Source organism: Rutidosis leptorrhynchoides, chromosome 11 (assembly GCF_046630445.1).
Source record: "Rutidosis leptorrhynchoides isolate AG116_Rl617_1_P2 chromosome 11, CSIRO_AGI_Rlap_v1, whole genome shotgun sequence".
Lineage (NCBI taxonomy): Eukaryota > Viridiplantae > Streptophyta > Magnoliopsida > Asterales > Asteraceae > Rutidosis > Rutidosis leptorrhynchoides.
In genome coordinates this window covers 243,153,416-243,166,283 of record NC_092343.1, presented here as the reverse complement: position 1 = coordinate 243,166,283, position 12,868 = coordinate 243,153,416, and positions in this window count along the sequence as shown.

The following is a 12,868-nucleotide window of genomic DNA, read 5'->3' as shown; positions in this document are numbered from 1 at the left end:
ATATGATAATATGTTGTTTAGGTGGGTAAATATGAATTTTTAAAACTTAATAAGGGTAAATATGTTAAAAACCCAACTGATTATTACAAACAATAAGCACCTAATAGAAGATACACATATTAGTAGGGACAATAAAATTTATGATAGAATGTTTGACAAAAAATGTAATATTAAGCGGCCTACAAATGATATGGAAAAGGCAAGAAAAAACATGCAAAATACGAAACCTAACAGATGAATAAAAAATTCTAATGAAAGTAGTCAAGTAGACAACAAAGTCGGCTATTCGTCTTCACTTCCTTTCTCGGTGCACAAATCTTCTATATAATTAAGGTTACTTGAACCTAATATTGGTGATTGCACTTGTAACAATTTCATCAATTGATAGTCACTTGGACTTGCACTTTCTTTATCCAAGTATGCAGTTTTAGCTTTATACAGTAGTATAAAGAAACTTCCCAAGTATGCAACTTTATATAGTAGGCTTTTCCCAACTTTATACATTAGTATAAAAGAAATTACTCAATTATGCAACTTTATGTAGTAGGCTTTTCTCAACTTTATACAGTGGTATAAAAGAAATTTCCTAAGTATGCAACTTTATACAATAGGCTTTTCTTTTAAAGAGTGATGATGTGAAAAACTTCCCGAGGAATAAATACAACAAGAAAGAAACTATCAGGTACACAAAAAGAGAAGATAATGAACAAACTTACCTGCAAATCATTTTTCTTATGGGACTTCCTCATATAGAACAGGTGGCAAAACACAATTGTTGTTATTGTTACCCGGGGTCTGAATTATGAACCAAGATGAGTAAGGCTAAAAACACTGCCCAGATCGTTATGAACCAAGATGAGTAAGGCTAAAAACACTGCCCAAATCGTAGTGTACATCATCATGTTAAAAGATAATCACAGAAGGTGTAAAACAACCCGAGAGTCATTTTGACACTTTCACCAAAAACTATAAAATTATCCGTTGATGACTCAAAATCCAATCTGGAAGGTTTGAATTTCATACCACAAATCTAAAAGGATATTTTAGACGTGTTGGTAATTTTGGAATTCCACAAATACGCATATGGTCAAAATAGGCTCTTATGACCCAAATAGGTCAAAATTTCCACCTTAACCCAAAAGGTGGAAATTAATCTCTTTGTTCAATTAGTATATTGGTCAAAATTTTCACCTTAACCCAATAAAGACCCTTATGTAACCAATATAATCTGTTTTTCAGTTAGTATATGTATTGTAGTTGATTATAAAACTAAATACTGTACGAAATTATTACAGTAGTTATTATAGTATAGCATGGAAAGTATATAAATGTGTATTGTTATATAATAATTTTAGTAGTAGTGTATTTAAGTGAGAAGTAGTACAGATAGACTAATTACACACATGTACGAATATCATAACTTATTATGATGTTGTAACGAATACCTATTGGATATTTTTTGAGATGACAACAACGGGTCAATCAAACCGGAATTACCAGTACCCTATTGTTCATTAGAAACATCACTACTAAAATTACCCCCTCTTTGTCTCTTTCTCGTCAACTTTATACTATCAAAGACTAACTACGGTGAATATAGTCTTGAAAAATCTTAGTGTTGACTGTGCAGAGTGTTTTTAGGTTGAATTAGTTTCATTCTGTCTATTGTAACTTGGCATGACTCATTTTAATAGAATGTTGTTAGACTATGTCACAATAAACACTGTCAAACTATGTCAACCTGTGTGATGACTCCGGAAATTTCTGACCAAATTTAAACTTAATCTTTGTATGATTAATATTTCCGACGCGATAAGCAAAGTCTGTAAAACTGAATCTCAAAATTTTTGAACTACTTTCATATATTCAAATACCTTTCGGTTGTTCTCGACGATTCGTGAACAATTATATGTATATAGATACATATATATATACTATAACTTGAAAACGTAACAATGTATTAATTGTTTGATACCGTACATTAAACTTATTGGTTTAAATAGTTATTTGAATATATATGATAAGTTGAAATATTAATTGTATGAATAACTTGCGACGTATATTTAAAACTTGTTTATGAATGTTGAAAATATATATTAACTTGGCCATAAAACGATTTGTTATTATATATATATCAACAAATAGCGAGACAATGATTTATAGAAGTAAATGACCAAAACACTCGAAAGTTTAAGATACACTTTGAATGATATAGTTTATTGATAATTTAAGACTATATTTTGACAAAGGTACGAGTCACAAAACGTAAATTGCGAGTTTTCTAAGCGTACGAAAATGCGTTCGAGAAACCGGAACCTGGACATAAGTCGAGTGACAACGTACGAGTCATCGAAACGAAAATTACAAGTCACTATGCACATGAATTTAATATAATATATAATTAATTATTTAAATTATATATATTATATATATTATATTTAATTATGTCGACAACCAAAACAACAAAAAATTGTGAGCTGGATTTTGGGGTCATGCGATCGCATGAGAAATAGGCATAAAACCCATGCGATCGCATGTGCTGTAGTGACCCGAACTTTTCCATGTTTATATATATTAATTGAGATTGATATTTACATGATTAAATGTTTCCAACATGTTAAGCAATCAAACTTGTTAAGACTTGATTAATTGAAATATGTTTCATATAGACAATTGACCACCCAAGTTGACCGGCGATTCACGAACGTTAAAACTTGTAAAAACAACATGACGATATATATATGGATATACATATGGTTAACATGAGATTATGATAAGTAAGTATCTCCATAAGTATATTAACAATGAGTTATATACATATAAACAAGACTACTAACTTAAGGATTTCCAAACGAGACATATATGTAACGATTATCATTGTAACGACATTTAAATGTATATATATCATATTAAGATATATTAATATATCATAATATCATGATAATATAATAATTTAACATCTCATTAGATATAATAAACAATGGGTTAACAACATTAATTGAGATCGTTAACTTAAAGGTTTCAAAACAACACTTACATGTAACGACTAACGATGACTTAACGACTCAGTTAAAATGTATATACATGTAGTGTATTTAGATGTATTAAAATACTTTTGGAAGACTTCAAGACATATATCAAAAAACTCATACTTAACGAAAATGGTTACAGTTACTTTTCCATTCTTTTCTTTCATCAAGAATTCTAGTCGTATTCTTACCCGTATTATACACAGCTTCAAAATGTACTTACTATGAGTATATACCAATAGGAACTAGCATGGGATTCCACTCTTGATTATGTCATGTATGACTAATCAATTTTAACTTCTACCATGAGCTAGTCAACTAACTAGAACTCCTTTTAACCCCACTCACCACTCACCAATTACCACTCATCATTCACTCCATTTCACTTCCAATTCTCTTTCTAATTCTCTCTCAACACACACACACTATTATGAACGTATTTTTCCAGTAGTTAATCATCATATTCATCAAAAATCACTTCAAGAATCAAGCTATAATCATCATAGGAAGAACACTTCAAGAACACTTCAAAAATCCCTTCAAGTTTACTAATTTACTTCCAAGCTTTCTAATCCATTCCAAGTAATCATCTAAGATCAAGAAACCTTTGTTATATACATTAGGTTATCTTTCTTATTCAAGGTAATATTCATATTCAAACTTTGATTCAATTTCTATAACTATAAACTATCTTAATTCGAGTAAAAATCTTACTTGAACTTGTTTTTGTGTCATGATCCTACTTCAAGAACTTTCAAGCCATCCAAGATCCTTTGAAGCTAGATCATTTCTTGTCACTTCCAGTAGGTTTACCTACTAAACTTGAGGTAGTAATGATGTTCATAACATCATTCGATTCATATATATAAAACTATCTTATTCGAAGGTTTAAACTCGTAATCACTAGAACATAGTTTAGTTAATTCTAAACTTGTTCGCAAACAAAAGTTAATCCTTCTAACTTGACTTTTAAAATTAACTACACACATGTTCTATATCTATATGATATGCTAACTTAATGATTTAAAACCTGGAAACACGAAAAACACCGTAAAACCGGATTTACGCCGTCGTAGTAACACCGCGGGCTGTTTTGGGTTAGTTAATTAAAAACTATGATAAACTTTGATTTAAAAGTTGTTATTCTGAGAAAATGATTTTTATTATGAACATGAAACTATATCCAAAAATTATGGTTAAACTCAAAGTGGAAGTATGTTTTCTAAAATGGTCATCTAGACGTCGTTCTTTCGACTGAAATGACTACCTTTACAGAAATGACTTGTAACTTATTTTTCCGACTATAAACCTATACTTTTCTATTTAGATTCATAAAATAGAGTTCAATATGAAACCATAGCAATTTGATTCACTCAAAACGGATTTAAAATGAAGAAGTTATGGGTAAAACAAGATTGAATAATTTTTCTCATTTTAGCTACGTGAAAATTGGTAACAAATCTATTCCAACCATAACTTAATCAACTTGTATTGTATATTATGTAATCTTGAGATACCATAGACACGTATACAATGTTTCGACCTATCATGTCGACACATCTATATTTATTTCGGAACAACTATAGACACTCTATATGTGAATGTTGGAGTTAGCTATACAGGGTTGAGGTTGATTCCAAAATATATATAGTTTGAGTTGTGATCAATACTGAGATACGTATACACTGGGTCGTGGATTAATTCAAGATAATATTTATCGATTTATTTCTGTACATCTAACTGTGGACAACTAGTTGTAGGTTACTAACGAGGACAGCTGACTTAATAAACTTAAAACATCAAAATATATTAAAAGTGTTGTAAATATATTTTAAACATACTTTGATATATATGTATATATTGTTATAGGTTCGTGAATCAACCAGTGGCCAAGTCTTACTTCTCGACGAAGTAAAAATCTGTGAAAGTGAGTTATAGTCCCACTTTTAAAATCTAATATTTTTGGGATGAGAATACATGCAGGTTTTATAAATGATTTACAAAATAGACACAAGTACGTGAAACTACATTCTATGGTTGAATTATCGAAATCGAATATGCCCCTTTTTATTAAGTCTGGTAATCTAAGAATTAGGGAACAGACACCCTAATTGACGTGAATCCTAAAGATAGATCTATTGGGCCTAACAAACCCCATCCAAAGTACCGGATGCTTTAGTACTTCGAAATTTATATCATATCCGAAGGGTGTCCCGGAATGATGGGGATATTCTTATATATGCATCTTGTTAATGTCGGTTACCAGGTGTTCACCATATGAATGATTTTTATCTCTATGTATGGGATGTGTATTGAAATATGAAATCTTGTGGTCTATTATTATGATTTGATATATATAGGTTAAACCTATAACTCACCAACATTTTTGTTGACGTTTTAAGAATGTTTATTCTCAGGTGATTATTAAGAGCTTCCACTGTCGCATACTTAAATAAGGACGAGATTTGGAGTCCATGCTTGTATGATATTGTGTAAAAACTGCATTCAAGAAACTTATTTTGTTGTAACATATTTGTATTGTAAACCATTATGTAATGGTCGTGTGTAAACAGGATATTTTAGATTATCATTATTTGATAATCTACGTAAAGCTTTTTAAACCTTTATTGTTGAAATAAAGGTTATGGTTTGTTTTAAAATGAATGCAGTCTTTGAAAAACGTCTCATATAGAGGTCAAAACCTCGCAACGAAATCAATTAATATGGAACGTTTTTAATCAATAAGAACGGGACATTTCAGTTGGTATCCGAGCGTTGGTCTTAGAGAACCAGAATTTTGCATTAGTGTGTCTTATCGAGTTTGTTAGGATGCATTAGTGAGTCTGGACTTCGACCGTGTTTACTTGAAAAATGATTGCTTAACAAATTTTGTTGGAAACTATATATTTTTAACATGTGAATATTATGTGATATATTAATCTCTTAACGCGTTTGATATTATGTGATAGATGTCTACCTCTAGAACAAGTCCCATTGACTCACCTAATAATAATGAAGAGTCAAATGTAAATTGGAATGATTCGTGGACTGATTCACAAGTTCCCGATGAGGAACCGGAAGAAGAGTCGGAACCGGAAGAAGAATCGGAACCAGAAGAAGAATCGGAACCGGATGAAGAAATAGAACCGATGGGGGAAATAATAAAAAGGTTAAGTAAAAGAAAATCCTCAACCAACCGACCAAGGTTAATTATGGTCAATGGTGTTTCCGCCAAGGAAGCAAAATATTGGGAGGATTACCAATTCTCCGATGAATCGGATTCCGACGAGAATTCCGATGATGTTATAGAAATTACCCCAACTGAATTTAAAAAGGCAAAAGAAAATAATAAGGGAAAGGGCATAAAAATAGAGAAATCTAATTCCAACCCCGATGAACTTTATATGTATCATCAACCCCCGAAGTCCTTAAGTTGTAACAATGACCCGGGAACCTCTAAACCTCCAGGTTTTTCTAAACCAATGTGGACAACGACGGCTCGTATTAGGGGAACATCATATATCCCTAGAAACTTGGCAAAACGAACCAAAACCGAACAAGAAGAAACGAGCGAGTCGGAATAAGATAGTTGTATTCGTGTGGTGTAATATATGTAATATAGTGTGCTTATGCTTTATGATATATGTAAAAATTGCTTGTATTAATAAGTATTTTTTTTATGAATCTAACTCTTGTCTATTTTACAGTATAAAAACACAAAATGGATAGACAACCCAATATTTTAAGAGACCTACCCGGAGACATGATTGATGAAATCTTGTCTAGAGTCGGTCAGAATTCCGCGGCACAACTATTTAAGGCGAGATCAGTTTGTAAGACATTCGAAGAACGTTCCAAGAATGCCTTGGTTTATAAAAGGCTTTCGTTCGAAAGATGGGGGATATCACATTGGGAAATCCATAAGTTACGATGTGTTTACTTTGACGCATATATTGCGGGGAACCCAAATGCTATTTTACGCAACGGGTTAAGAAATTATTTTGACTCAGTATATCTGAATAAAGAAGCATGTTATGCTTACGGATTAGTAATGTTCGCTTCTCACCAAAGTGAGAACAAGAACATCGGGCTACAACTATTAAACAAAACGTTCCCACAAGTGACGGAGTCGGTAATTGGGGTAAGAAATGAGGTTTTTAGATTGTTACGGGACTGTTGGACATTACGTAACCCTCGTCCCTTTGACGACGTTACAACATGCTGTCTTATCAACGGCCACAACAGTTATGTTCCACAAGACCAAGGATGGGAAGTAGTCCTAGTAAAACCAGAATGCATGACCTGTTTCTGGACGTATGAATTACGTGTCTTTATTGCCTTTGCTGAACGACTTGTGTACTAGCTAGAATTATCTTCACAACTATCTTCCTCAATACTTCTAACACCTTTCTCAAATGTTCACCGTGTTCTTGGTCATTCTTTGAGTAAATAAGTATGTCATCAATGAAAACAATGACAAACTTGTCAAGGTATGGTCCACACACTTGGTTCATAAGGTCCATGAACACAGCTGGTGCATTAGTTAAACCAAACGGCATGACCATAAACTCGTAATGACCGTAACGTGTTCTGAAAGCAGTCTTTGGAATATCATCTTCTTTCACCCGCATTTGATGATACCCGGAACGTAAGTCAATCTTTGAATAAATAGACGAGCCTTGTAGTTGATCAAATAAGTCGTCGATTCTCGGTAGTGGGTAGCGGTTCTTGATGGTAAGTTTGTTCAAATCTCGGTAGTCGATACACAACCTGAATGTACCATCTTTCTTCTTGACAAACAAAATAGGAGCTCCCCACGGTGATGTGCTTGGTCGAATGAAACCACGCTCTAAAAGTTCTTGTAATTGGCTTTGCAGTTCTTTCATCTCGCTAGGTGCGAGTCTGTAAGGAGCACGAGCTATTGGTGCAGCTCCTGGTACAAGATCGATTTGAAATTCAACGGATCGCTGTGGGGGTAATCCCGGTAATTCTTTCGGAAATACATCGGAAAATTCTTTTGCAATGGGAACATCATTGATGCTCTTTTCTTCAGTTTGTACTTTCTCGACGTGTGCTAGAACAGCATAGCAACCTTTTCTTATTAGTTTTTGTGCCTTCAAATTACTAATAATATGTAGTTTCGTGTTGCCCTTTTCTCCGTACACCATTAAGGGTTTTCCTTTTTCTCGTATAATGCGAATTGCATTTTTGTAACAAACGATCTCTGCTTTCACTTCTTTCAACCAGTCCATACCGATTATCACATCAAAACTCCCTAACTCTACTGGTATCAAATCAATCTTAAATGTTTCGCTAACCAGTTTAATTTCTCGATTCCGACATATATTATCTGCTGAAATTAATTTACCATTTGCTAATTCGAGTAAAAATTTACTATCCAAAGGCGTCAATGGACAACTTAATTTAGCACAAAAATCTCTACTCATATAGCTTCTATCCGCACCCGAATCAAATAAAACGTAAGCAGATTTATTGTCAATAAGAAATGTACCCGTAACAAGCTCCGGGTCTTCCTGTGCCTCTGCCGCATTAATATTGAAAACTCTTCTGCGGCCTTGTCCATTCGTGTTCTCCTGGTTCGGGCAATTTCTAAATGTGGCCCGATTTTCCACATTTATAACAAACTACATTGGCATAATGATGTTTTAGCAGAGGTATACGAAATAGTTTATGTTTTACTAGGAAAAACTATTAAATACGATACAATTTTACACAAATTATTTATTTATTTATCGAGTGGATATACTTAAACCTTGCTACAACACTTATAGGCAGTGTACCTAATCGTATTATAGTATAGTTTTTAGTAAGTCCGGTTCGTTCCACAGGGAGCTCGTGAAGTATAACACTATATTTTTTTACACACAATAATTGTAAAAATACAAATATATATATATATATATATATATATATATATATATATATATATATATATATATATATATATATATATATATATATATAAGTAATATTATTATTATTATAAAGGGGGGTTTTTACCGTTTAATCACCGGTTTGTCGATTTTAAAACTTTAGTCGCAGTTAAAACCAAATGTAAAATATTAAAAATAAATACAAGACTTAAATTAAAACATGAAGTAAATAACGATAAATGAAATTGCGAATAATAAAAGTGCGATAAAATAAACTTGCGATAATAAAAAATGCGATAATTAGAAGTGTAATTAAATATAAAATAAAGGAAATTAAATATGAAATAAAAGAATTATGCTTATTTAAACTTCCGTAATCATGATGTTCGACGTGTTGATTTTAGTTTTATGCCCATGGGTTAATTGTCCTTTGTCCTGGATTATTTAATATGTCCGTCTGGTTTTTATCCATAACAGTCCATCAGTCATAAATATAAAGTGCGAGTGTCCTCGTCAAATTATCCTTATACCCGAAGTTAAATATTCCAACTAATTGGGGATTCGAATTGTAACAAGGTTTTAATACTTTGTTTAATGAATACACCAGGTTATCAACTGCGTGTAAACCAAGGTTTTACTACTTTGTTAGCAATTACACCAATTACCCTTGAATGTAATTTCACCCCTGTTTTAATTATACTAGTGTCTATTAATCCATTCCCGTGTCCGGTTAAATGAACGATTATTCGTACATATAAATACCCTGCCCATCGTGTCCGATTGAGTGTATATGGTATTTTATAGGGACGCCCAATTGTAAATCTTTATATTAACATTAACAAACTTTCATTTAGTTAAACAAATATAAAGCCCATTAATAGCCCATAGTCTAATTTCCACAAGTGTCGTTCTTTTGTCCAAACCCCAATTATGGTACAAAGCCCAATTACCCAATTTTAGTAATTAGCCCAACATCATGATTACTTCGTTTTAAATAAGCATAATAATAACTTAGCTACGAGACATTAATATAAAAAGGTTGAACATAACTTACAATGATTAAAAATAGCGTAGCGTTACACGGACAGAATTTCGACTTACACCCTTACAACATTCGCTAACATACCCTTATTATTAGAATTATAATTAAAATTAAAATTAAAATATAAATTATATATATATATTTTACGTATATATGAGAGAAGAGAGAAAGATGGATGGATTTTTTGGTTCACCAAAGCTCGATTTTTATAGGAGGTGTGGCCTGACTTTTCATGCCATGCGATCGCATGGACTTCCTTCTTCCTGGCCATGCGATCGCATGGCCAGCTGGGAGAGCTCACACGTTTTATAAATAATATAATATATTAAATAATTATAAGAATTATTTAAATATTATATTATATTTATGTGCATAGTTGACTTGTAATTTTTAGTCCATTGCGTCGAGCGTTGAGAGTTGACTCCGGTCCCGGTTCCGGATTTTCGAACGTCCTTGCGTACAATTTTATATTTTATACTTTGCGTTTTGAATCTTGTACTCTTGTAATTTCGAGACGTTTCTTATCAATAATTGGAACCTCTTTGATTGTCTTTTGTACTTTTGAGCTTTTTGGTCGTTTGCGTCTTCAATTCGTCGAATCTGTCTTTTGTCTTCACCTTTTATTATTTAAACGAATATCACTTGTAAATAGAATAATTGCAACTAAAAGCTTGTCTTTCTTAAGGAATAATGCTATGAAATATATGTTCATTTTTAGCATTATCAAATATTCCCACACTTGAGCGTTGCTTGTCCTCAAGCAATATCGTCTTGAAATACTAAAATCACTTCTTTATTCTTCACACTTTGTACATCAGTGATTTCTATACGGCGGTATAAACAATGATAGTAACGATAGAACCATGGTTAAAGGTGGGTGTGTCATCCATAGTTGCCTCGGGTTTAGGTCAACGACACTTGCAATCAAATAGCCGATTTACTTTCGGTTTCCAAAGCAAAGTGCACATTTGAAAGGTGGTTTACAGTCCTACATGACTATGAAAATGTAGATCCGTAAAGAAATTGGATATTTATGAAAACATTTGATCTTTTGAAAATTCAAGCTAGATTTTACCCTAGACAAGTTTTCTGATTTGACCCACTATCGGTGTTGCAAAATATGTTTGTGGATCAATATTTTGGCTAAAACTTTTAGGTTCGTGTAATCCACTGCTATCCCGGTATCGGAAAGCACACATCCAATTTACTTGTTCCGTATATTACCTTTCGGTAAACTACCGTCCGGTTGTAAAGGAAAGCGATGAACAAGAAACTGTTAGGGCAATGTCCTGTGACATGCAGATGATTATGGTCTTTTTAACGTGTCGGATGCTAGAACTATCCTTGGTAGGAGCAATAGTAAAGATCATCCTTTGATTTTTCGGTCTGGCACAAGGTCCTGTCTTTGAACACTATGCAACCACCGTTCTTACGGTTGACACCCGATTTGGTTCAGGTGACCTAATGAATTCCAGGTGAATTCCTAGGATTTTACGTTCAATGGTAATGAACGCATTAAAAGTAGGGTTTTCAGAAAACAAATCGGTTTGTAATTTTGAACAAAATATTTTCTCGTTCAAGCTCGAGTTTAGATATCATTGAATTCCATGAGTTTGTAATTCTCAATCTTTAAGGTCAATCTCTAGGATTGAGTAATATCAGTCTTAAAAGCTGATTTTTAATCTTTAAGGAGATTATTCTTTCTGGGGATCTGATTCATTAGTCTTATCCAGCTAATTTGCATGGTGCCCCCCCATTTTACAAGATAAATCCTTCTCATGGTTAGGATAAATCTAACCACATGGCGACCCTGTTTTATGCTGAGGTCCGTGGATTTCCTGCTGATTTTAGTGATGACTTTTCTAGATTTTTCGTCAACCTACAGCTGGTCTGGACGACAACTTCATGACCTAAATCAAGAAGCGCGTGTCTTTTTCGGAAGACTTTACTTCCTTTTAATGATGGAATTGATTCATCGTGTAGATCCATCTTTTCTTTTCTTTCATTGGGTAAAACAGTTTAGTTTAGTCTAAAGCAAAAGTATTTTCAGTTATTTGTTACAGATATATGTGACATATGTTTAAGATAACTTGGTAAATTTTCCCACACTTGGCTTTTATTTTCCTTTTTTATCGTCCTCTATTCCATTTTAAATGAATTTCAACATTTTGGTTTGTTTCTCAATTTATGTCCTTTCCGAGGTAACAATAATTTCGGTGTTAACACCTAGTTTTATCGTTCATAAATATGTATAAACATGATTTTGAGTTCATTTAATTGAAAATTTTGAAAAATTTTACTAGAATTGGGTAGTCAGTATATAAGACTAGGGCTGTTCTTTTTTATCAGAGAGCACTAGATTCTAATACAACTACTACGTTACTAGTATTTTTAATGGTTACCAAGTGTATAAAGTAAAAAATTTTAAAATCCGAAAGAATTTAACCCCTTCCCACACTTAAGATCTTGCAATGCCCTCATTTGCAAGAAATCAGTAACAATTTAAATTATTGAGGGTGATTTGTGTGAAAATGATTAAATTTTACCAAAGTTTCCAAATATATTGGCGTTTGTTTGCTGAATGATAAATGGTGCACATCATTTGTTCATTCCGTCTGTTGTGACATCACATTTATTTGTCATCTTGTCGTCAAAATTAGTAGCTTTTGCTGAACTTAATGCCAGTCTTTGAAAATGCGCTGTTTTACCCTGTTTTGAACAATCGACAATATACATACATACAAGTATAATCATGCATGGCAATTTGAAATGGGACTTAATATCCCACTTTCAAATTCTAAATATGAAATATTAGTACACAATAATAATAAAATAATAAAAATTACACAAATTTATCCAATAACATAAGTTTAAACATGAAAAAGTCAAAAGATAAAAACATA